This window comes from Hemicordylus capensis, chromosome 2 (genome assembly GCF_027244095.1).
Source record: "Hemicordylus capensis ecotype Gifberg chromosome 2, rHemCap1.1.pri, whole genome shotgun sequence".
NCBI lineage: Eukaryota > Metazoa > Chordata > Lepidosauria > Squamata > Cordylidae > Hemicordylus > Hemicordylus capensis.
In genome coordinates, this window is record NC_069658.1 from 391,238,990 (window position 1) to 391,262,895 (window position 23,906).

General features: G+C 43.7%; 1 long non-coding RNA gene and 1 other non-coding gene across 3 annotated transcripts; both read right to left on the reverse strand.

Annotated features, from left to right (window-relative positions):
• Positions 1–2,379: 2,379 nt before the first annotated feature.
• LOC128348082 (uncharacterized) lies at positions 2,380–12,047 on the reverse strand. Of its 2 annotated transcripts, XR_008317914.1 has the most exons (6): positions 11,908–12,047; positions 11,513–11,590; positions 9,148–9,288; positions 6,239–6,304; positions 4,827–4,969; positions 2,380–2,473 (listed from the first exon to the last, which is right to left on the reverse strand). It is a non-coding gene; the product is annotated as an uncharacterized LOC128348082 (long non-coding RNA). The 2 variants fall into 2 exon arrangements; XR_008317913.1 differs by lacking the exon at positions 9,148–9,288.
• On the reverse strand, positions 9,365–9,442 carry LOC128348408 (small nucleolar RNA R38). The gene has a single exon (XR_008318131.1). It is a non-coding gene; the product is annotated as a small nucleolar RNA R38 (small nucleolar RNA).
• Positions 12,048–23,906: the final 11,859 nt, after the last annotated feature.

Below are 23,906 nucleotides of genomic sequence, written 5' to 3' on the forward strand. Positions count from 1 at the left end.
GGGTGACTCTGGGCCAGTCACTTCTCTCTCAGCCTATTTCACAGAGTTGTTGTGAGGAGAAACCTAAGTATGTAGTACACCACTCTGGGCTCCTTGAAGGAAGAGGGGAATATAAAAGTAAAATAAATAAATAAAATTTGTTCCCCATGTGGTCTATTTATTTTTACATTTTTTCCATCTACATGAAATCATCAAGAGTGATTGTCTGGAGATTTGGGCTGAAGTGTTATCAATAGGCAGACAAAATCCCTGAGCATTTTGGGCCCTGGATATGTAAAGGGCTGCCTACCCACAAGTAGTTCTGCCTGCCTGACAAGATAACCAGAGGAAGCTCTGCTGCTTTGTGCCGATGCTGAAGGAGGCTGGATGGTTGTGCATGTAAGGCAACGCCTTCTTAGTCATGGGCCCCAAGCTTTGGGCCCTTGTGAACTGGTGCCATTTGGCTTCCTAGGCACGGAAGGTAGCTCCAAAGTGCCCTTTATTACAAATAAGATCTATAAAAATTAACCAATAAGAGATAATGAACAGAAAACATCAACAGCACCTTTAAAGGGCTTGTGTGAACAACCAGATTTTTACCGGCTTCTTAAAGGCAGCAAGGGAAGCTCAAGAGTGGAATTATGTCTGTTACAGAGTGAACAGAAGAGCTCAGCAGACACTAGCAACTGCAGGCTGCAAAAGCCTGCCGATACTACCTTCCCCTACCCCCTACCCCTCCCCTCATGTGGGTTCCAACTTGTGTATCCAGTTGCAAAAGCCTGTTTTGCAGGATTTTGTAAAGCATGTTCAGAAACAGAACTGCTATTAGAGCTATGGGGTGGGGAGATACCAGAATGTTCTCCAACAATGAAAAGTTCAACTTACCTCCCAATCAGAAAACATGTAATCTTGCCTTACTATCTGGAGCAATGGAAGAGAGGCTTGCCCTGTGGCAAGAGGTTAAAGAAGTCACCTACTGATAAACATCAATAACTAGTTTGTACCAGGCCCTCAAGCCTTTAGACAGCTGAACTTGCTTTGAGAACAGGCTGCTCTTCCAGTCCACACAAAGTGCAGCAGCTGTGAAAAAAGCCAATTCCATGCTTAGAATCATTAGGAAGGGGATTGAAAATAAAACTGCTGATATCATAATGTCCTTATACAAAACTATGATGCAGCTACATATAGAGTACTGTGTACAGTTTTTGTAATGTCAATTGGAGGTGCAGAAAAGGGCAACCAGGATGATCAGGGTCCTAGAGCACTTGGGCTTTTTAGTTTAGAAAAAAGAGGACTGAGAGGAGACATGATAAGAGGTCTATGAAATGCATGGTGTAGAGAGAAAATTTTCTCCCCATCGCAATACGCTAGGACCAGGGGTCATCCAATGAAACTGAGTGCCAAGAAATTTAGGACCAACAAAAGGAAGTACTTTTTTCACACAATGCATAATCAACTTGTGGAATTATCTGCCACAAGATGTGGTGACAGCCAACCACCTGAAAGGCTTTAAGAGGAGTTTGGATAACTTCATGGAGAAGAGGTCCATCAACGGCTGCTAGTCAGAGGGCTATAGGCCACCTCCAGCCTCAAAGGCAGGATGTCTCAGAGTACCAGTTGCAGGGGAGTAACAGCAGGGGAGAAGGCATGCCCCTCAGCTCTTGTGGGCTTCTCAGAGCCATCTGGTGGGCCAGTGTATGAAGCAGGATGCCAGACTAGGTAGGCCTTGAGCCTGATCCAGCAGGACTGTTCTTATGTAAAAGAGAGATAACATATTCAATATGGCTCAGGGTTTAAGAGTGATTTTCAAATTGTGTTCCTAGAATATTTATCAGCAAATCCCCTGATCAATTCTGCCATAGTGGACAGCTTTCCACCATTACCAATCTTCCCCTGCATTGTGCAGCCAAAGGAAATGTTGGATGAACACTGGTCAAGTATAGAGATGCTGACTGACAGAAGGAGAGTTTGAAAATAATCTCACTTTGGGGGGGGGAGACACTTAAGAGGGAGATATGGATTATTAGGTTTGGCAGGGAGGGAGTTCAGTAAAATGATAGGGGCTGCTTAGATCCTATAGAGCGGAGGCTGGGCCGCTAGTATCCCACCCAAAGAAAAATGTGCTCTCGATGCTTCCAAACCCTCTGCAATGCATACATGCAGATATTCTTCAGCAGACAAACCAATGCAGGAAGAATTTCAACAAGCAGTTCAGATATCTAGTCAAGACCATAATACTATTGTCAGCTTTGGGGTTAAGTGATTATGTGTTCCAGCTCACAGCCTTAACCACCACCTTTTCACTGGTTCCCACAATCACTTCCCTTGTGGGAAAATTACTTCAGAGGTCACCCTACACCTGTGGCTTCATTCCTTGCCACAAAAGACAGCACACATTGGCAGTTTCTGATATTTTGCTTTATTGTTCAACATCACAGGCAAGTCGCTTCAGAACAGCTCTGCGCTCCAGACCACTCAGTTTAAAAATCAGCACCTAGAAAAGGTAAAAGGGTGAGGGGAAAATTAAGCTTGATAGCACTGAAGATAGGAGACTGTCAAACAGAATGAAGATGATCGCCAAGACTCAAGGGCAAAAATGAGAGCATCATTTGATCTTTAAAACAAACAAACATTAATTCAAAGTATACAATCTTTAGGCTGTTTTGGGGAGATGAAGTGGTTCCGATTCTGAAAATTAAGAATGACATATGCATTCTTAATCCAATCCTGACTAGGATAGAAAGTAGACCTGCCGTTTCGAAATGTTGCTCTTGGACAACACTTGCAGGATACTGACCGTGCAGGGTTGGAACTGAGATGTGGTTTAGATCTGCCTATTCTGGACAGGGTTACACTCCCCCTGAAAGATCAGGTACATAGCTTGGGAGTACTCCTGGACTCAAAGCTCTCCCTGGTTTCTCAGGTTGAGGCAGTGGCCAGCAGTGTTCTCTCTAATTTTTTTTCATCTCTGTGTGGAATGAATTTTGTTCTGGGTGGCAGTATCAAGGCACTGTGTACGCACATGCATCCAGTGTGACGTACTCCTGATTCAGCCTGAGTGGGATCTAAAATTAACTGAGCAGACGTCAAAAAACTTGTGAGCACGTGCACATGCCTTAGAGGGAACACTGGTGGCCAGGAGTGATTTTTAAAAATGTCGGCTGATACGTCAGCTACGTTCATTTCCAGAGGTACACATGCTGGTAACTTCCAGGCTTGACTACTGTAATGCACTCTATGTGGGGCTGCTCTTGTACACAGACCAGAAATTACAATTGGTACAGAATGCAGCAGCCAGGATGGTCTCTGGGACACTTAAAGGGACCACATAACAACAGTTTTAAAGGAACTGCACTGGCTGCCAATATGTTTCCAGGTGAAATACAAAGTGCTGGTTATTACCTACAAAACCCTTAATGGCTTGGGTCCAGGGTATTTAAGAGAGTGCTTCTCTTGTCATAAACCCTGCCACTTGTTATGATCTTCTGGAGAGGTCGTTACTGTTGCCACTGGCTTGTTTGGTGGCGATCCAGGACCGGGCTTTCTCTGTGGCTGCTATGGAATATTATCTCTGCAGAAATAAGAGCATCTCCTTCTCTGTTTGTTTTCAGGAAGATTCTCAAGGGTCAAGACTCACTTGTTCTCAAAGGTTTTTATTTAGAATTAATTTTAATAATTTGTTTAATTGTTTTATGCTACTGTTTTTATTGTTTTGTATATTTTAATCTGTTGATTTTTAAATATTGTTTTAAATTTTGTATACCGCCTAGAGATGTACATATCAGGCGGTATAAAAATATGATAAATTGATAGATAAACAAACAAAGGCATGGCCAATAACAGGCTGGGCATACAGGCCCCAAGCCAGCAAAAGGGAATAAATCGGTAGTTACTGAGAACCTACTTCCCTTTCTCATTGGCAGTACGTTCCAAGATCGACAAGAAAGAATGAATTTAATCATGCACAGTATAATTAACTTACTAGCACACAACATGGCAATGCACACTGATATAGAGGAAGGATTAGATCTATCTATCATTAATGTGCTTATCAATTAATAGTGGTACCCAAATATACTTCCCATGTGCATGGGCAGTACAGCTTTGAGTAACAGATGAAGAGTGGCAGACAATAAGGACGGACATCACCTTCAAGCCCTACTTGTGAGCACCAATTTTGTGGCATAGTGAGAGTAGCAAGCAAGCAAGCAAGCATCTTGTTATTGCAAAAGAAGAATGGCTATCAGCTAATCTCATGCTTCCTCTTAGTAACTTAGCACACTCAACATTGCTTGCTTTTGTTGTTGTTACATGCCAAGCCTTGCTCTTTACTTATGTTTTGTTCAGCCTCCTGAGTTAGCGAGTTTAGATTTGTATTCCTCAGTAGATTATGCCTCTAAACAAACAGTTCTGGGAATGTGCCAAAAATGTGACACCTACACATGGAACAACAGAACAATTATGTATAAAAGATCACTGCAAGGTGTTTGTATCAGGCATAGAATTTGCCTTCAATGTTTGCCACTCTTCTCTCTGCAAAAATATACGCATACAGACACAGGATCTGATCCACCCACACAGTTTGAAGATTGGCCTTCTACAGAAACTCTAGCTCTTGTTTTGCATCCTGAGCAGCATAATACTCTATAGATAAATCTCATACCAAAACCCATTACTCCTTTGTCATGCAAGGACAAGGTGGGGGAGAGAAAGACAGCAGCTATTCTATCCCGAGAAGTTGTTTAAGGGTCTGGCTTTAAGACGCAGCACAGGGTCACACTGCTGTACCAGAGAAAGTGTTTTCAGCCCTCCAATTTGCAGCCTCCAATGCAGAGAAATTGAGATACCTATATTTTTAATCCTCCAGTATCATGGTTGTAGGGCTGGCATGATCCCAAGGAGGATCCACCTTCATGCAGGAAGTGACAGCATCACATCATTCTAAGTTGGTCTGCTTTCTTCCCACATCACTTTCTATCTCTTGGTGCAACTGTTAAAAAAAATGTATCAGATGGAATCAGGCAATTAACAGAGGTGTTAAAATGAAGTGTGTTGTCTTCCCTGGCAACGAAGCAACCATCTCTTGTTATATGCACACAGGTTTATGGGAAGAGTGTTGTGTCCTTGGAAGTTAGGTACACTCATCAACCCCTCCTAAAAAACAGGACACCTAAAAAACAGGGTCCCCTGACTATATCGCTGAAAGACAACTTGCTCATCATCACCAACCTTCTTCCATAATGCACAGCCACAGGGTGTTCATTCAGGGCTACAGTGAGACTGAGTGGATTTGACCAGCACCCCATGTGAACCAAGTTTGTGCCCTACTTGTGTGTCCTTTGTATGTAAACACGGAGGGCTTCTTTGGCAGTCAAGCTAACATGGAGAAGGTTCCCTGAAGATGCAAGGAGGATGCAATGGGCACACCTAACTTGAGTTTACTTTAGTTAAGTCATTTTAGTCACTCACAATTAGTAGTCACAATTCTTTTCAGTGGCAAAGTGGACAAGCCTCAGTCAATAGTTGTTTTCCCTCACAACCAAGTTTTTCAGACAGGGATAACAATCACATCACAGGCTTTTAGGGGGAGAGTGACCGGCGAAGATCAGCTTATGCTGATAGAGAGCCCCTCTGTGCTGGCCATGTGTTCCAAGAGTATGGTGGGATACATCTCTACCTCGTGTCTCAGCCAACACTTACTGAGATCCTTGCCCCTCTTTTAAGACTTCAATATTTTTCTGTAATCTCTGGGACATTAGAAACACCTATAGTTGGAAACATTTCTTTGGGAGTGTCCAATGAATAGATTTTGCTCTTATTCAGGGTTTGATTGTTGTATTTCAGACTGAAGAGAAATTCTTCCTTGACTAGGCGGAGTTGTCACTTTGCCCAGTAATACACAGCATTCCTCACTTACTTGAACAGCCTGACAAAACCAATTCTATGCCCCATCAGCAGTCCTAACAAAAAGATCTCCTGTTCTTCACTTGGGCTACCATAACCTAGACAATACTCTGGGAGTTTGGGGGTATGAGAGACCCAGGTTTATTGCAAAGGGGTTGAAACAGATAACCTTCAGGCTTCTGCCATGTCAATCAAAAAGGCAAATTCTGTCTAGCATTAGAATCAGAGGGCTTCTGACAAATGGGGTGGCCAGCATGGAAAAATATTTTAACATAGTATATTGTGTTTTACTGCTGCCATTTTGAATCACCTAGTTTTTACTGGACTTCAAATAAGCATAACTTAAAGTACTTACCAGGTAGAAAGGACTGCTAAGGGGCACCTTTTAAGCCCAGAATAAGATGCTCTGCACCCTGTGAAACTAAATAGATGTACCAACGTTAACATCAAAGACATCAGCAAAATCCATCATGTTGGACTCACATCAAAACCACCTAGAGACTTTGGTAGTGGGCAGTATACAAATATGTTAAATAAATAAAACAATCTTCAATCGCAATCTGCTTAGTACTTTCAAGATGTCCTTGAAGAACAGCAGCTGACACCCCAACCAAGACACTGGCACTTCCCAAGATGCACCAGTGCTGCTGCGGAGTTCCAGACTACCACAGCACAAGGGTGGTGGTGTGAATTCCCATCAAGTTCCCTTTCCCCAGAAGCCCTGTGTGCCACTTGAAATACACCCCCAAAAGTCGTGTAGCACCTGGCTTCATTAGTCAGCATGTCAGTCAATAATTATCAAACTTTGCAACAGCATTTTCTAATCATCCACCACTTGGGCTTCCCAAACTTTCACACTGACTTAAGTTTCCCTGATGGAACTTGATTGTTTTAAAAAACCCAGAAACAAATCCACTTGGGGAGACAAAGGATTGAGCCTTATTATGAGAGAAGAATTAAGATTTCTTTTGTTTGAAGTTTGTCTGTTTTGTGCTAAGAATGCCACTGCTTTCTACATTCCCTAACCCAGGAATTGTGCATCATCATGTGGACCTAGGCTACATCCTGTTTTATTCAAGTGATTACAGCAGCTGCATTTTACTAAACAGGACAGCAAGCAAGATGTCTGGAAAACCAGACATTCTTATCAAATGGAACCGCTATTGGCACAATGTTACTGTGTTCTGGGCTATGGCAAGTGAGATGAACATAACTGCGAGAAATTAGGATTTCTGTGTAACGCACTGTGCACATCAAAGACATCTCCAAGCCACTGAGAACCTGCCACATTTTTCAGCTACAGTTTGCTCATCTGATGAACCCATCTTTGTTTCTGCAGCAAATGCTCAGCAGGTTTTGAGAAGTGTATTTGGGCATAGGGCAAACAGTAATGTTTCCAGAGTCAATTTACCATCTGCTCCCCCCACCTTGATTCTTCTTTGGCACATTTTGCCCATTTCCCTCTCATCAACTCATTCTGTCCAGGCAGTGATTTTATATGGCAGCCTGCTAAGCTCAGCATGCAGAACTGTCATTTGGTGGATCCAGCCCTTGACAGGCCCACTTCTCATGAAGAGCAGCATCAAGGGTGTGTCTAATAGAATGTTGTCCAAATTCTCTTTGCTTGCTTCAAAGCATTCAAACAATATGTCCCATCAGGCAACATGCACTCTCTTTTACAGACCTTTGTCTTAAAAAGCAGACTTAATCCACCTCAAGAAACATGCAGCCCACAAAGCATTTCTATATGTTTTATACGCCAATCCAAATGCCAGCTTCTTGGTTTTAAACTCAAGCTATGTTTCTAGCCTTCATGACCACAAAAATGGGGTGTATGGAATATGGTTACAGTAGGTGTTTAGAGAAACAAAGAAGTACTTTCCCAATCTCAGTATTTTAGAACCATCTCAAGAAGTTTGTGTGTGTGTGTGCATGCAAGCAAGTGTGCACGCACGCACACAAAAACATGCACACACACTTCAGAGGGTCTAAAAAATATTGAGATTTGGAAAGCACTTCTGTGTTCTCATATGGAAGTAGATGCTATCCTTCATCTCCAGGGTATTTCTTTTGTATTTGGACTATAAATAATTGAAGCAATTTTATTTATTTGGTTGTTGCTATGCCTCTACTGAAGAATGCAGTGCACTTGTTCTGTGCTATGGGTGTAGAAGTGTTAACTCTGAAAAGAGAGTTTTTGTCATGGACTGATACAAAAACTCTCTTTTCAGAGTTAACACTTCTACACCCATAGCACAGAACAAGTGCACTGCATTCTTCAGTTGAGGCATAGCAACAACCAAATAAATAAAATTGCTTCAATTATTTATAGTCCAAATACAAAAGAAATACCCTGGAGATGAAGGATAGCATCTACTTCCATATGAGGAAGTACACTGAATCAGACCATTGGTCGATCTAGCCCAGGCCTGCACAACGTAAGGCCCGGGGGCCAAATTCAGCCTGGAATGACTATTTTGCTAGCCCCCAGGTATCCTGCAGCAACACAGGAGCTGGAAACTGCCTTATAGCACCATCCTGTGCATTTGTCAGAAATATGCTCCATGTAAGCATGCCTAGCATTGCAGCCTGAAAGCAACAACAATTTAGGGAGAGGAGAGGACTTATTATTTATTGAATTTATATACCACCTAGTATAAAAATCTCTAGGCGGTGTACAGAATTAAAACAAAAAATATAACATCAAATTTATAAAGAAAAAAATTACAGATAAAAACACATTAAAATGTTGGCATTTGTTTGGGGCTGGCATGCACTCCATGCAATGATTGATCAGGGACAGGACCTATTCTCTGGCCATTATCCTTGGTTAAAACTATGGTCCATTGATGGGTAACAGATCCACAAGTAACTAATATTTTTAATTTTAATGTAATGTGCTAAATAAAAGATTTGACCTCAGCCCCTGCACACCAAGTTGTGGATGGTTCCAGCCCACCAGGGCATTTGAGTTGTGCAGCCCTGATCCAGCCCAATATGACTTACTTATTGACAAGCATCCCCCCCCCCCGGATCTTCCGCAGACTAGAGACCCTTTGTGTGCAGAGCACATGTTCTGTCACCAAGCAGGGCTTCTGGAAGCAGCTATGTATACAACCCTGTGATGTAATACCATCAAGAAGTAGGCAAAAGCCAAAGAGAATCTCCTTGTTGGGGCAGTCAGGCTCCCTGGAGTTTACACCTGCAACCTTTAAGCAGGGATCAAACAACAGCAACAAGTCCATATGCACATGGACTCCTCACCTCTGTGCAGGTGAATCAGAGGAGGACACCGTGGCCAATGAGGACTTCACCTTCTCAGGGATGCTTCCACCTTATGGTGCGGAAACTTTGCATCTTGACAATCGACTGTGTTGGTTTGTTTGACAAAGAGAGATACATAACCTGGGTGCAGGACAGAGACAGAATATGGGGCATCTGTACGATTAAGCTATTCTGCCACCCTCAGATGTCTCTAAGGCTGAGCTTCAGAATTCTCAGTTCCACAAACAGAAAGGCTCTTTTCAGCCAGGGATAACTTGTTTCATCACACGCTCAGCTTTATACAACTTTGACAAACTGCATATGGCAAAAGCAATCAGGTTTGGCTCTAGTCCTTCTTCCAAGTCCCAAACCAATCTCTCCGATAGTGACATCTAGTGGGCACTGAGCAAAACCTCTATATATTAGTAGGTGGAGAGAAAGAGATTTTCATTTGTGTCTGCCAAGCTACATGGAGTGTTACACAATATAATAACCCTGTAATAGCGAATGGGATACTGTAGCCTTTCAGTCACTAAACGAATTATCTCAATATTAAGATACTTCCCTGACCCCGAACACTGAGAAAGGGGTGACGAATGCAAACCTGACAGGCACACAGCAGAGCTGGGGAGCTGAAAATTTCATAGTTTCATAAATGTTAGTAGCAATGGATGAGTGCCAATGCAATAATAGGCAAGCTTGGCAATTTAAAAGTTGTAATTAATCTTTTTCAGGTGATTATGTGTAGGAAGTATGTGAGAGAGTACGTGTATTTCTACTGATTTATAAGCAGGAGGGTAATATGGTATTTTGTTTTTAACCATATATAATACCATATATAATATATAATACCATATATAAGTTAAACAACATGAAAAATCAGATCATAGTCTGCTTAGGGCATCAGGAAAATCTGCATAGAAAAATGTTAGGCAAATGAGAAAACCTGTATGAGAAAGTTCTCCTACCCCCCGCCCCCAAAACCCACATCTCTGCATGTTGATGCTCTTAACATAGGAAGCTGCCTTCTAGAGCAGAGATTCTCAACGTTGGGTCCCCAGATGTTATTGGACTTCAACTCCCATAATCCCCAGCCCCAGTGGCCTTTAGTTGGGGATTATGGGAGTTGAAGTCCAATAACATCTGGGGACCTAACACTGAGAATCCCTGTTCTAGAGAGTCAGACCATTGGTCCATCTAGCTCAGTATTGTCTACACCAGGGCTGCTCAACCCTCCTGCAGACACTGGCCTACAATCCCATAATCCCTGGCTACTGGCTGCTGTTCCTGGGGATTATGGGAGATATAGTTTACAAACAGCTAGGAGGCCTAGGCTGAGCAGGCCTGGTCTACACAGACTGGCAGTGGCTTCTCCATGATTTCAGACAGGAGTTTCTCCCACCCCTATCTGGAGATATCAGGGAGGGAACTTGAAACCTTTTGCAAGCAGGCATGCAGGTGCTCTACCACTGAGCTACGGCCCCATCCCCTAAGGAGAATATCTTACAGAGTTCACATGTAGCCTCCCATTCAAATGCAAACCAGGGCAGACCCTGCTTAGCAAAAGGGACAATACATACTCGCTGCCACAAGACCAGCTCTCCTTTCCTCTTTACTGACCAATAAGCAGCACAGGGCAGTCCTACCCCACCTGCTTCCCCCACCCTGCAATAATTCTGCTGGAGGACAAAGAATCTTAATAGGCACTAGAGTTCTGATCCACCCAATCCATTTGCCCCTTTGCAAGCGGAGGGAGGAGCAACATCCTAAGATGGCATTGAATACAATATAAAAGTACTCATTAACAAATCTAAGCCTACTCCGTATTTCCTAGCTGTTTTTCTTTGTGTACCTATGAGCAACAAAGGCTTAACGGCACCAACAATGTGCCACTGTTGCAGCTAATTCCAACTGTCCAGTTTCAGACTCCACCACTAACACCACATCAACTATTCAAACAGTCTGCAAGACCAACACCATGAGTGGACTGAGGAAAGGAAGCTGTGGGAGCAAGTGAATAAGTCTCATAATAAGAGACCCTGGAGCCCTGATGCAGGTACTGCTCTGCACATGCTCATAATGCTCTAAAAGAAGGATGCCCCTTCAGCTTTCTGAACACTGGCTTAAGACACGCTCACTTTCTGAACACTGGCTTAAGACAACGGAGGCTCAGCAACCCTTCCTTGTGGGATAAAGAGAAATTTAGCAGATTCCCTTTAGTCATGTAAGGTTTAGAGAACTACTTGCTTAGTTTCATTCTATTAGCCTTGCCTCTCTGACTTTGAGGTAGGGGTGTGTGTGTGGGGGGGGGGAAGCATCCATTAGTATCCCCAAAATACACCCCACTTTAAATCTGCATACTCACTCCAATTGGGAAGGGGAAGCTCACTTCAATCTTAAATTCGATGGGTTCCCTATTCGCCTTTTCCTTCCCTGCACAGACCTGCAAGTAAAACAGAGGAGTGGAAGGAGATAAGTTAAAAACTTAGCACAATTAACTAACAAAGGCAACTTTCCCAGTTTGCTGAAGCCAACAGCCCATTTTGCCTAATGCAACACGCAACAGAGCTGCTATGCACAGCGTGGAGAAGGGGAGGAGAGCCGCAATTTAGAGCATAAAGGACATAAAGATTAAAAAAAATAAATTATCAGCGCTATACACAAACGCTCACAGAATGCATATGACAAGCCCGCATCTCCTCAGGAGTAACAACGGCAGAGGATTACATGAGATCCTATAAAACACCCCACGGAACTCACCACCATCTTCCACCCTGCTACCGTACGAGCAATGAGGGGAAGACGAGACCAATTACGCCTGCGCAAACGAGCTATGTCCTTGCCCAGAAAAAAGACTCGTTTTGTTTCTCGCGAGATCAAAGGTTCTCTTGGGAAGAGTAGTTTTCTTCGTTATCCCATTGACTGGCGAAAACGAAGGTATTAGACTTATATTTATTGGGGCTTAAACAGAGAAGAAAATATTACCATTTTACTGGCAGAGATAATAGGGATTATTTACCAGGGTGGGTATGCTTTTTGCTTTGAGGAAAAAGCAAGTTCTAATAAGATATTTTGTGAAATCTTCTATTACCCCAATTGTTTTACTGCACAAAACACTAGAAGGATTATGCTAAATTGTAGTACTGCCCAATCCTAGCCATCATGTTTACTCAAAGTAAAACCAAATTATTTCAGTGGGACTTACAATTTTAGAATTGTCCCCCATGGCAACAACTTCCAGATGCCAACCAGCTGTGTTAGTTTGTTGCAGTAGCAGCAACAAAGAATCCCGTGACATCTTAAAAGACTAGCACATTTATTGTGAAGTTTTTGTGAAGTGATACATCTTAAGTGATAAAGTTGGCTGTAATCTGCAAGACGTTATGCTACAATAAATGTGTTTATATTTATGTGTGTGTTTATAGGGTAATCTCAATAAATGAATGACAAATATTTATATTCTGCTTTTTAACAAAAGTTCTCAAAGCTGTTTTCCATAGATAAATAAGGTTCCCGGACCCCAAAAGGGCTCACAATCTAAAAAAGAAACATAAGACAGACACCAGCAACAGTTATTGGAGGAATGCTATGCTGGAGATGGATAGTGCCAGCTGATTTCCCCCTGTTCAATAAAGAGAATCACCATTTTTAAAAGGTGCCTCTTTGCTCATTTAAAGTAAAGCTGTACCGTTGAGTCAGTGTTGACTCCTGATGACCACAGAGCCATGTGGTTTTCTTTGGTAGAATAAAGCAGGGGTTTACCACTGCCATCTCCCACATAGTATGAGATGATGCCTTTCAGCATCTTCCTATATCGCTGCTGCCTAATATAGATGTTTCCCATAGTCTAGGGAACATACCACTGGGGATTCAAGCCGGCAACCTGTTGCTTGCTGGGCAAGTTATTTTCCTGCTGCACCATTAGGTGGCTCTTTGCTCATCTAGCAGGGATTTAATTAAACATTACATCTCAGATATGTGTGATGCGTGAACTCCTGATTTCTGGTCATGATAACCTGGAAATTTTTGGCAATGTCAGCTTGGCATCACATCAACCCGACATTCAACAACCATAGTTCAAATCTTAGATTAATGATCCCTGTTAAATGTTTGGTTGGCGTAATACTGACCTGACATCACTGAAAATTTCCAGGTTCTCACTACTGGGAATTAGGAGTGCATGTGCTGCGCAAATCTGGGATTTAGTGTTTAATGGAGATTGCTCTGATTGTGTGAACCAGCCCTTAGGATAGTAGTGTTCCTTTCATTTCGGGTTGATTGTGGTGGTGATCACAATAGAGCTTGTAAAGCACTCTGAAAATAGGATGATAGGTTGCATCCCAAAGAACCTTTCATGATGGAGTATGCAATTATGAATGATCTTTGGTGAAACAAGGCTCAAATTTTGCCCAGTGTCAACCCTTTAATCTGTTTCAGTTTGGAAGGGAGTTGAGTTCTGGAATATGTGGAATAGAATATTGATATATTTGCATTATCCTAAAACTAGATTGGCCGTCAAATCACTGTTCTTCAGTGCTGAATATCAGCTGGACTTGGTTCCTAGAATCCTTTGAGAAGCTGGTGTTGACCCCTGGTAAAAACCAGAGTTTCCCATTTCATTTCTTAGCTGGGTCTATTTTCTTCTGCACTTACCTGCTGGATAAAGAGGAGAGAGCCTCTGAGCAGTTGCAGAGTGCTTCGTTCTGACCACAAAGCACCCGCAGCTAGCCCTGGTGCATCTGGGATTAGCTTTAGCAGATGGGAATAGTTTCTAGTTTGGAACACTTGGCTTTTCACATAGTGCTTATCATCCTTATTGTGATTATTAGGGAAACTTGTCTGTGTTTTTGGACAATTGTTTTTAGTGGTATTGTATAATTTGTATTTGATATTCTGTTTTATTGGATGTTATATGCTGCCTTGTGCCTGTTTTTAACAAGGAGAGGTAGAAATAGTTAGAATAATAATGAAAAAAGAAATATGGAAGCTATTCACACATGCAGGCAAAACTGGGCTAAGGAAGCCCAGCTTGGTTTTGCCTGCATGTGTGCACCGCCGGCAAAACCGCCTAGGCAGCCACCCTCTAGAATGAGGTTAAGAGAGCAAGTGCTCTCCTAACCCAATTTCTGCGATTGATTGCAGCCACAGCTGGAAGACGGCGGGGATCCCGGTCAGCTCCAGGGAGGGGGGATCGCCATAAGGCACTTTACTTTCACACGGTGCATTATGGGTGCTCGGGGGGGAGACGATGTGTTCCGGCGCCTCAACCCCTGCAAACTACTGGTAGCAGCCAGTAATCATCTGGGCGAACGCTCCACCCACTGAAGTGGGAGCCCTCGATTGTCCGCAGGGAGGAAAGCTTCAACATATATGATTAATCAAATCTGTGTTTTTTTCGCCAAATGAGTGATAGCCTTCACTTTAGTAGCGACCTCCAAGACTGGCAACAGGGCTTCCTCTCTGCTAACCCTCTTGCCCTTTCTCACTGCTCGTGTGAAAGGGCTCATGATGTATTACGATATAGCACCATCAGTGTGCCTGCCTAGTGCTTTTCAAATAGCCTGCTTGCCTCTAGTTTGACCATGTTAGCAGAGCTGTGGTGATACTTTCTGCAGCATACATGATATGACTTTCAGGGTGTCCTTGGATCAGATATACCATTTTGAGGCTGTTTATGTTTGCTTTTCAGATCAATGGCATGCTGTTCTTGCTCTATTTTTGGAACAGAGTTTCCAAAGCAAAGGGTGAATGAACATCTTGGCCCATTTTTCATCCATGAAGCATCTTCAAATTACTCAAACTCCCTGAGTTAGTTATTTATCCTTTAGTGGAAGCATCGTTCTGCTGATAGATATGGATTAACAGTGGGGTAACTTGGCTGATTTAAAGACACTGCAATGAGAGAAAGAAAGAAAGAGAAAGATTCTCTTTTGGAGGGTTGCTCTATTGCCAGTCTTGGAGGCCGCTACTAAAGTGAGGGCTATCACCCATTTGGGGGGGGGGGGAAGTACAGATTTGATAAATCATATATGTTGGAGTTGCTAAATCAATTAATTATATCTATATATATTTGCATCGGAGTAAAACCAATCATTTTGAAGAAAATTACATACTTTCTGTGTGTTTAAGTTATAAACTCATGTATTCCAGCAAGGTGAGTCTGCCCTTTCTGTGCCTGTCTTCTCTGATTTGTATAAGCATTTATATTTTTAAAAAAGTTTAAAAATCTGTTAACCAGGGACAGAATTTTGGTTCATTAAAAGATTTTTAAAATCAATTAACCTAACTGATTAATTGACAATTCGCCCCCCCCCAATTAATACTCCTAGCATTTAACCTTCTTTATCTCCCACATCATACTGGACACCGTACAGAACACAGAAGAGGCTAAGGGTCGGAACACACCCTTACATTTGCCATAGGATACTGCTGAAAACAGCCACCTGGACTGTGATGAGTGCTCCACATCCCAGCTACTTGTTGCTTTGTTTACCATATGGATGGCTGCCATCAAATTATGTGTCTCCGTGCTCGTGCCTGCAGCTATGGATGTAGAGATTCACAACAGTATGATGGCAATGATCCACATGATCAATAATTCTATATGGAACATCCAGGAAATGTTAGAGCGCTTGGAGGGGAGATTTCTTTATCTACCCCAGCTGCGGCGGAAGTGCATAGGTAAGGAGAGCACTGCTAATTAGTATTGTCTGGAGTTAAAGTTCTAAATAAACTACTTTATTTAGGAAATCCATCAGGGAAATAGATAAGGCCTACATGCCTTGCTGCTAGCTACATACAGGAAGCGGGGAGGCAGAAGAAGGAACTATCTCTCTCCAGATGAGAGAATGGAACCTGAGACTTTCAGTCTAACAAAAGGGGGAATCAGAGTAGAGAAAGCATGGTCAGAGAGGGAATGCCTTTACTGGCTGTCTCTACTCCTAATGCTATAGTGGTCAGTAGGGTTGCTGGTGCCAAGAGTCCATGACATCAGGAGCTGCATCTCGAATAGGAAAGAGGTAACTTGCCATAGGGTGACTCTTCAGTAATGTCCCTGTAGCAAATGTGAGCTTCATCCCAATTGAATAATAGGGATATTCTAGGGAAGAATCACAGATGGCAACAAAAACAAGTAAGGTGAGGCTAGATGAGGTGTTTATGGATAGCCTTAATTATTATTCAGCTAACAAATGAGACTCCTCTGAACATACAATATGTTCATTTTGAAATTATTTTCCTGTCTTCTGACCTGTCCAAGAATAGTGTCCGCATTCTGTGGTTTGCATCTTGGATACAATCACCCACGAGGGGGCACTCCAGCCACATATACATTTCCATCAGCAGCTCTTTGCTAACATTTTCCGCTGTTTTTTGCAACTATGCCATAGAACTAGATCATTTTTATTACATTGCTGCTGAAGGACAACACAAACCAAGAAAATCAATACAGAGAAGTTACTTTGAAAAATCATCTTGTGTAAGCAGGATTCCCTAGCAACTTATCCATATCAGACCAAATGGTAGAAAGATATAAAGTTTGCTATTCAATATATATGGAAATGAATTTGATGTAATATACCCTCAAAACTGATCTGTATAAAGTACTTAAACCTGTATACGTGACAAAAAACGCTATATAGTAGATCATATGAGATGCTAGAGATGTAACTGAGAGGTGTTGGATGATCCTCATTGAAGGATTGGACTATAGCTTAGTAGTAGAACATCTGCTTTGTCTGCAGAAGGTCCCAGCCCAGGTTCCATCCCTGGCATCTCCACACAGAGCTGGGAAGGGGCCTTGTTTGGAACCCTGGAATGATGCTCCCAGGCAGTATAGACAGTACTGGCCTAGATGGACCAGTGGTCTAATTCAGTATGCAGCAGCTTCATCTGTTCAAATTCACCAAATCATATGCATATATAGTGGCATAGTGAGAAGATCCAAATTCACTGGCGAGAAGTTGTAGAATGAATTAAAGGGGTATGAAAACGGAAAATGCCAAGGGATCCAGTGGTTCAACTTCAGAATTAGTTGAAGATCAGAACTGAAACTTGTGGTGCAGAATCTTTGACAGACCTTTTATGTACTGAAAAGTGTTTCTATTACAGCGGAGTGGAGGAATCGTGAATCCTTAAAAATTATCTGGCAGATTGCAGAAATAGTGAACCTAACTAGTGTTGTTAGAATGAGAAATGGACAACAATAGGCAGATTCATTGAAAACTGAATTGTGTGATTTCAGTATTGAAGTATTTATTCATATTTATGTCCTACTCTTCTTTCAAGCATCCCAGAGCAGTACTTTGTTATGTTTATCCTCACAGCAACCCTTATCTCTCAGGTTAAAGGTAAAGTTGTGCCATTGAGTCAGTGTCAACTCCTGGCAACCACAAAGCCATGTGGTTTTCTTTGGTAGAATACAGGAGAGGTTTACCATTGCTTCATCCCGCACAGTATGAGATGATGCCTTTCAGCATCTTCCTATATTGCTGCTGCCTGATATTAGGGTTGTGCGTTTTGTTGTTTTTCTGTTTTGTTTTTGGCCCGAATCCAAAACACCCCAATTTTGTTCTTTGTTTGAAACCAGCCAATCCGAAACACCTCAGTTTTGTTCTTTGTTAGAAATTGCAAAATCCGAATCCAAAATGTTTTGGATTTTAAAAAATGACACGAGGGCAAAACTAGTGGGTGGGGGTGGTAGTGCCCAATGGGTGGAAGCTACCACCCAAATTGCAGAGGAATTGGGCAAAGAGTTGGGTTATGTTCCAAAAGTATGTATGACAAGTTGTGCTCATAACTTGGAGCACATATTCCGAAGAGAGACTATTTGTTTGTATATGCGGGTTACCATTTGTAAATTGAGGCCTTCATTCATGTAATATGTTATGGAGCTTTGTTTTTAAGAACGAGTGTTTGTAAGTTGGATGCTTGTAACTCGGTGAGTGCCTGCACATAAATAATAACTATCTTGCATTCTGTGGAGAATCAGCGCTTGAGGGCATTTCCAGCGCTTTTCCTGCAGCTACCATAGTACCATATGCCCTATCCATCTTTTCTTCTTCCCTTCCAATTCATATCTTATCAACCTTTCCAGAACTGTGTGGAAGAGAAGAGAGCAACTAAGGCATGTACCTAGGAATCAGCTTTGTACAGCTGGGTCCATTAGCTCAGTGTTTCAGGCAAGGGCCTTTTCTCAGCGCTATTTGGAGATGCCAGGGGTTGAACTGGGGACCTTCTGCCTACAAGCATACATTGCTTCTGAACTATGGCCCCATCCCCATCAACAGGAGGGGAAGGGAGTAATTCCTTTAGGCTAATATATTGGGGAACTGATTTACACTGAGGAACACGTGCATGCAGTTGGACTTGAAGGGATAGCACACACCGTGTGTGTGTGTGTGTGAGAGAGAGAGAGAGAGAGAGAGAGAGAAAGAGAGAGAGAGAGTGTGTGTGCGTGAGAGAGAGAGAACACGTTGGTATAGTGGTTCAGATCTCACCTCAGTTCTAAACTTGCTGGATTATTCTAGACTAAGCACTGAGGCTATTCTCACAATCGCCCAAAGGCGGGCTAAGGGAGTTTAGCCCACTTTGTGGCAATCGGGTGCTGCAACAGGAGCCATGCGGCTCCTGGAAGCTACCCCCCATAAATACCCCTCGCCTTAGACGAGGTTAACGGAGCGAGTGCTCCGTTAACCTTATCTTTTTGCCCGTGTGTTGCCGCGGCGTGTGGCAACACATGAGTAGACCCCCAATTGGGAGGCTGCAAGCAGCCTCCTGGGCTCGGGGGTCTGTTCAGGATGCCCCATGTACTTGCGCGGGGCATCCTGGAACTTATGGGAGCTGCATGGCCCCCGATCCCCACAGTGACGGAGAGGGCAGTTGTGTGGGCGGCCAATCTGTCCATCCAGGGCTGCCTTTGGACTGTCTGCAGGGAGAGCAGGGTAAACCCACTCTCCCCGCAACCCCCCTTACGGCTCTTCACACTGATCGTTTGAAGAACCTCAATATGTCCCAGCCTCAGCCTTATACCTGAAATATGTGGGTATTGGTCTACTGTACAAGATTATTGTAAGGAGTAGCAGAATGCAAATGATTATAGGAAGCAGACTGATGGAAGGCATTTACCCCAGAAATGCAATAGGATGGGGTTATTTCCAGTATCCCTACATGACCCTGTTCTTGCCTGCCCTTAGCATAACAGTCATTGTCCCTGCACAGGGAACTTTGCCTGATTACTAAACGAGATACCAACTGAATTCTGTCTCTCCTGTTCCCAGATAGGGTCCTGACTTTCACAGTCTTGCTAGAAACAAAGAGCAGACATGCTTGGAGCCTTGAAAGTGCAGAGCAGTGTTTCGGAACAGTCCTTCTGCAGAGATCATCACTTTCAGCAGCTGGTCATGGGGTTATTAAGAACTCAAGTGCCCCCATGATGCTATTTCCTTCAGGCAGCAATCCACAGGGAAGAATGGATGATCGGAGGGTCAGCAGAAACCAAACTACTGGAGCCTAGTAGCTGTGTTGCCTGGAGGTTTCTAAATGGTTACATCTGCTCTCAAACAGCAGTCAGCCACTGGGCATGTCTTCTTGATCTGAAGCATCTAGCTAGAGCTGAGTGGTTCAGGTGTTTGGCTCCAAGATAGAATACGAGGCACTATGTAGCCACACTTATCCGCCATTTTGAAGTCTTTCCCCTGAAAATAGAGAACCATTGATTGATACATTCTCCGTTTGCCTTTCTTTCTGTCTTTGTAAATGTTTACAAATTGACATTTGTGTAGAAATTTATGGCCTGGATTTTAGGCTCTGAAAAGAGACCAAATATAGTCCCCCGGACATGTCAACACAAAAATCCTTAATAAATTTGTCATAGCTTTTCCCTGAATGAATTCTTGGAACTGTAGTTCTATCAAGGGAGTAGGTTGGAGTAGGTTGGCCTATTAGAGAATTCAGAGTGCTCCTCACAAAAAATACTGAGGCTATTCTCATGACTGCACAAAATCAGGCTGAGGAAGCCCAGCCCAGTTTTGTGCAGTTGTGTGCAGCACCAGGAGCCATGCGGCTCCTAGCTGCTAGTCCTGCTAAATGTCTCCTCCCCCATTAAATGAGATTAGCGGAGTGAGCGCTCTGCTAACCCCATTTGATTGATCATGAGTCAGTACTCATGAGGAGACCCCCAACTGGGAGGCTGCCACGAGCCTCCTGGCCTCGGGGGTCTCCCCAGAATGCACTGTGCACTTGTGTGGGGTATCCTGGGACTTCTGGGGGCCAGGTGGCCCCTGATCCCCGTCGCCCCTACCAGCTCTGCGACAGAGCCAGTAATCGTGTGAGTGGCCGATCTCGCTGCCCAAGGTTAGGTGCAGCCCCATCTCCCCACAGAACCCTCATAGGGTTTCCACATTGCTCGTGTGGAGAGACTCACTGTTTCCAGGAAGTGCCTAAAGTTAATCTGTTTTGAGCACGCCACCAAAATGCTACTATTTCAGGATGCATATAATGTGTGTAACTGCAAATCATTAGGAGCACAGCTGAATAATGTCATTGGCTGTATGAGTGTCACCTTCTGTTGCTATCCTGACATTGCTATAAAGGGTTTCCTCATATGCACTCCCCCTCCCATTCTGGCCTAAGTGTAGCAAAGCTGCATTCGATCACTGTTTGGAAAGGCTCCTGTTTAGAACTGATAATAGTATAAATGTAGCCCCTCTATCCCCTACAACTGCTACTACATTTGCACCATGGTGATGCTCAAGCAAGACATTCCTAATCCTACCAGCTGCATCTGCAAACCATTCATTTCTGCATAACACCTGGTGAAGGGCCACACCAGTTTGATCAGTGCTGAGGGCATACAGCATCAGTAATCCTAAGAGGTAGTGCCATTTCAGCTTGCCAACTATGTTTTCCTGCTTGAACCAAAACATTTCCATCTGCATCCCAAGCACCTTTATCTCAACAGTACAGAAATCCTTTTATGTCTGGGCCTGGGAAGGATTTCAAACATACACACAAACCAACCAACCAACAGTGATATGCATGCAGCCAGTGAGATAAGTGCGCCCAAGTACATTTTTTGTACTCCCTGAAGCAACTTGTGGAAGGAAGACAAGTTTGTGTGTGTGTGTGTGTGTGTGTGTGTGTGTTCATTTTCTTCTTTCTGCCTTTATTATGACTGAGAACATTGCTCCAAGTTCTCACATTGAAAGAAGGTAAGGTGCTGGATACAAATTTAACAACTAGGCTAGAAGCAGGCTATGAGAACAAGGGGAAATTGTGCATATTAGATGATAAGGAATGGAGTTCCTGTGTCACATGTGTGTCACATGTGATGTTATGTATGTGATGGAAAGGAGGTGGAATGCACCACTCTTCCACCATGGCTAGAGCAAGGTCCATTGAGAATACAATTCTATAACCTCCAAAATGTCAAAGATGAAAAAGAGACATTTGTAAGCTCAGAAGTTCTCCGTATGGGACAAGCCACTCATTTTCATTTCCCATTTCTGCTCAGCTCCTTGGTCATTGGCTTGTGGGGTCCCGCATTTTTCAGTTTTGTCCTCCATACTGTTTAACATCTACATGAAACCACTGGGAGAGGTCATCCAGAGATTTGAACTAAGTTGTCAGCAATATGCAGATGATTTTCAGCTCTTTCTCTCCTTATCACCTGATTCTAGGGAGGCAGTGGATGGTTTGAATCAGGGGCTGGAGGCAGTGATGAGTTAATTGTAGATTAATTAAGTGAGATTGAATCTGGGCAAGCCAGAGGTCAGTTGGAGAGCCAATTGGGATGAGGGTTTGACCAGTTCTGCATGGGGTTGCACTCCCCTTGAAAGAGCAGGTGTGCAGCTTGGGGGTATTGCTGGACCCGGCTCTGCTTTTGGAAGCTCAGGTGGAGACAGTGGCCATGAGTGCCTTTGCACAGCTTCAGCTAGTGTGCCAGCTGCACCCCTTTCTTGAGAAGGCAGATCTGGCTACAAATTGAGTTAGGAGCGCTCCCTGGCATCTCCTTATAGGGCTGAGAAAGTCTCCTGCCTACAACCTTGGAGAAGTTGCTGCCATTCTGTGTAGACAATACTGAGCTAGATGGACCAATGGTCTGACTTAGTAGAAGGCAGCTGTCTTTGTTCCCCTATGCTCTATTACCTTGCACAAAAGGGGAAGGTTAGAATCAGATCTATAGTTGTCCAGGTTGGGGGGATCAAGAGAGGGCTTTTAAAAATAATGGTCTTACCATCACCTCCTTGAGGCATGGTATTTTGCTATCCTTTACTGAAGCACTGTTTATAGCCTCCAACCATCTGCCTATACCCTCCCTGGCAGATTTTATTAGCCCTGAAGGGCAAGGGACAAGAGTGCACGATGTTGCCTGCACCCTGCTCAGGATCTTGTCCACATCTCCAATAATCTAACACAATAGGACCAGATGGTACCTGAGGCACACCTGCGGGAATTGCCAGAAACCTGGAGTCCAGATCAGCATGGATGCGAGTGACTTTAATCTGCAAAGTGACATGCAAACTGATCACAATGGGCTGTAGATGGTTCCTCCCCCATTACCTGGGGGGATGTGTAGAGCAATGCCTTTGCTACATGGAACAGCTCCTCTGGTCTGCACTGAACAGATGCAATGGAGGTGGGGAAGAAAGCATTTCTTTGTCACCCCCCATTGCCATGGAGTAATAACTAAAATAGGCTCTAGCCCATGTTCAGTCAGATTCATCACAACTCTTCCTTCAGCGTTGTTCCAGCCATCATCCAAGTTGTTTCATTGCCCTAAGCTCCAAGGAAAACCAGGGAGCAGAAAAGGCTCTACCAAGCTGGAGTGGGTATTTAAGAATGACCATGTCAATAGGCTGAACTGTCTCCACATTCCAGATATTCACCAGGGCCTCAACAGAGTTGCCAGTTCTGGACACTGGAACTCCCCGAGGGCTGTCTGAAAACCGTGGATCCTTAAGCCTCTGGGGGCAGACTATTCTAATTGGTCCACCACCCCTGCAGAGGGTACACGGAGCTGTCAAACCAAACCCTACCAGATGACGATCTGTCCATGACAAGGGAGTTATCTCAAACTCCCTCATCTCCAGATCATTTATTCCCTGGTCACCAAAATCCAGCTCCAGGGTAGATCCTGCCACATGGGTAGGGTCCGATACCAATTGAGAGAGGTCCATGGTTGCCATGAAATCCTGAGCTGCATTTACAAGGGGGGTGGGGGCTCAGCATAGACATTGAAGTCCCCCAAGACAATAAGCATGGGGGAACCCAAAGCCACCTCCAAGACCCCCCTGCCAGCTCAGATAGGGAGACCAGTGGGGTGGTCGGTATACCAACACAATCCCCAGGAATGATGGGATGATGCATCTCCTGACATACCTGCTGGATGAATGGGTTGACATGAAGTCATGAAAAAGTCAGGTCTTGAAAAAGCAAGAGAGCGAGGAGCAAGTGAAGTCTCCTTTTATAGGGGGAAAACCCATGTGCCTGGAAAACTCTGCAGAGTCCCTGCCCACCTGGTGGCAAGACAAAAGAGGAGGACTACTTGTACAGTAAGGGATATGTAAATGTGCCAACCTTGGCACCAGCTGGGTTATCCTGCTGGAATAATCCCCCAGATGGACTGGAAGGTGGCCCTTTTGTTTGCCTAAGGACTAAGTGATCCTGCCAGATCAGGATGGATGGTTCTTAATGCCTCTTGAGGAATGCAGGAAAGAATGCAATCAGATGTGTTACTTAGCAAACAGAGATAGGCTAAG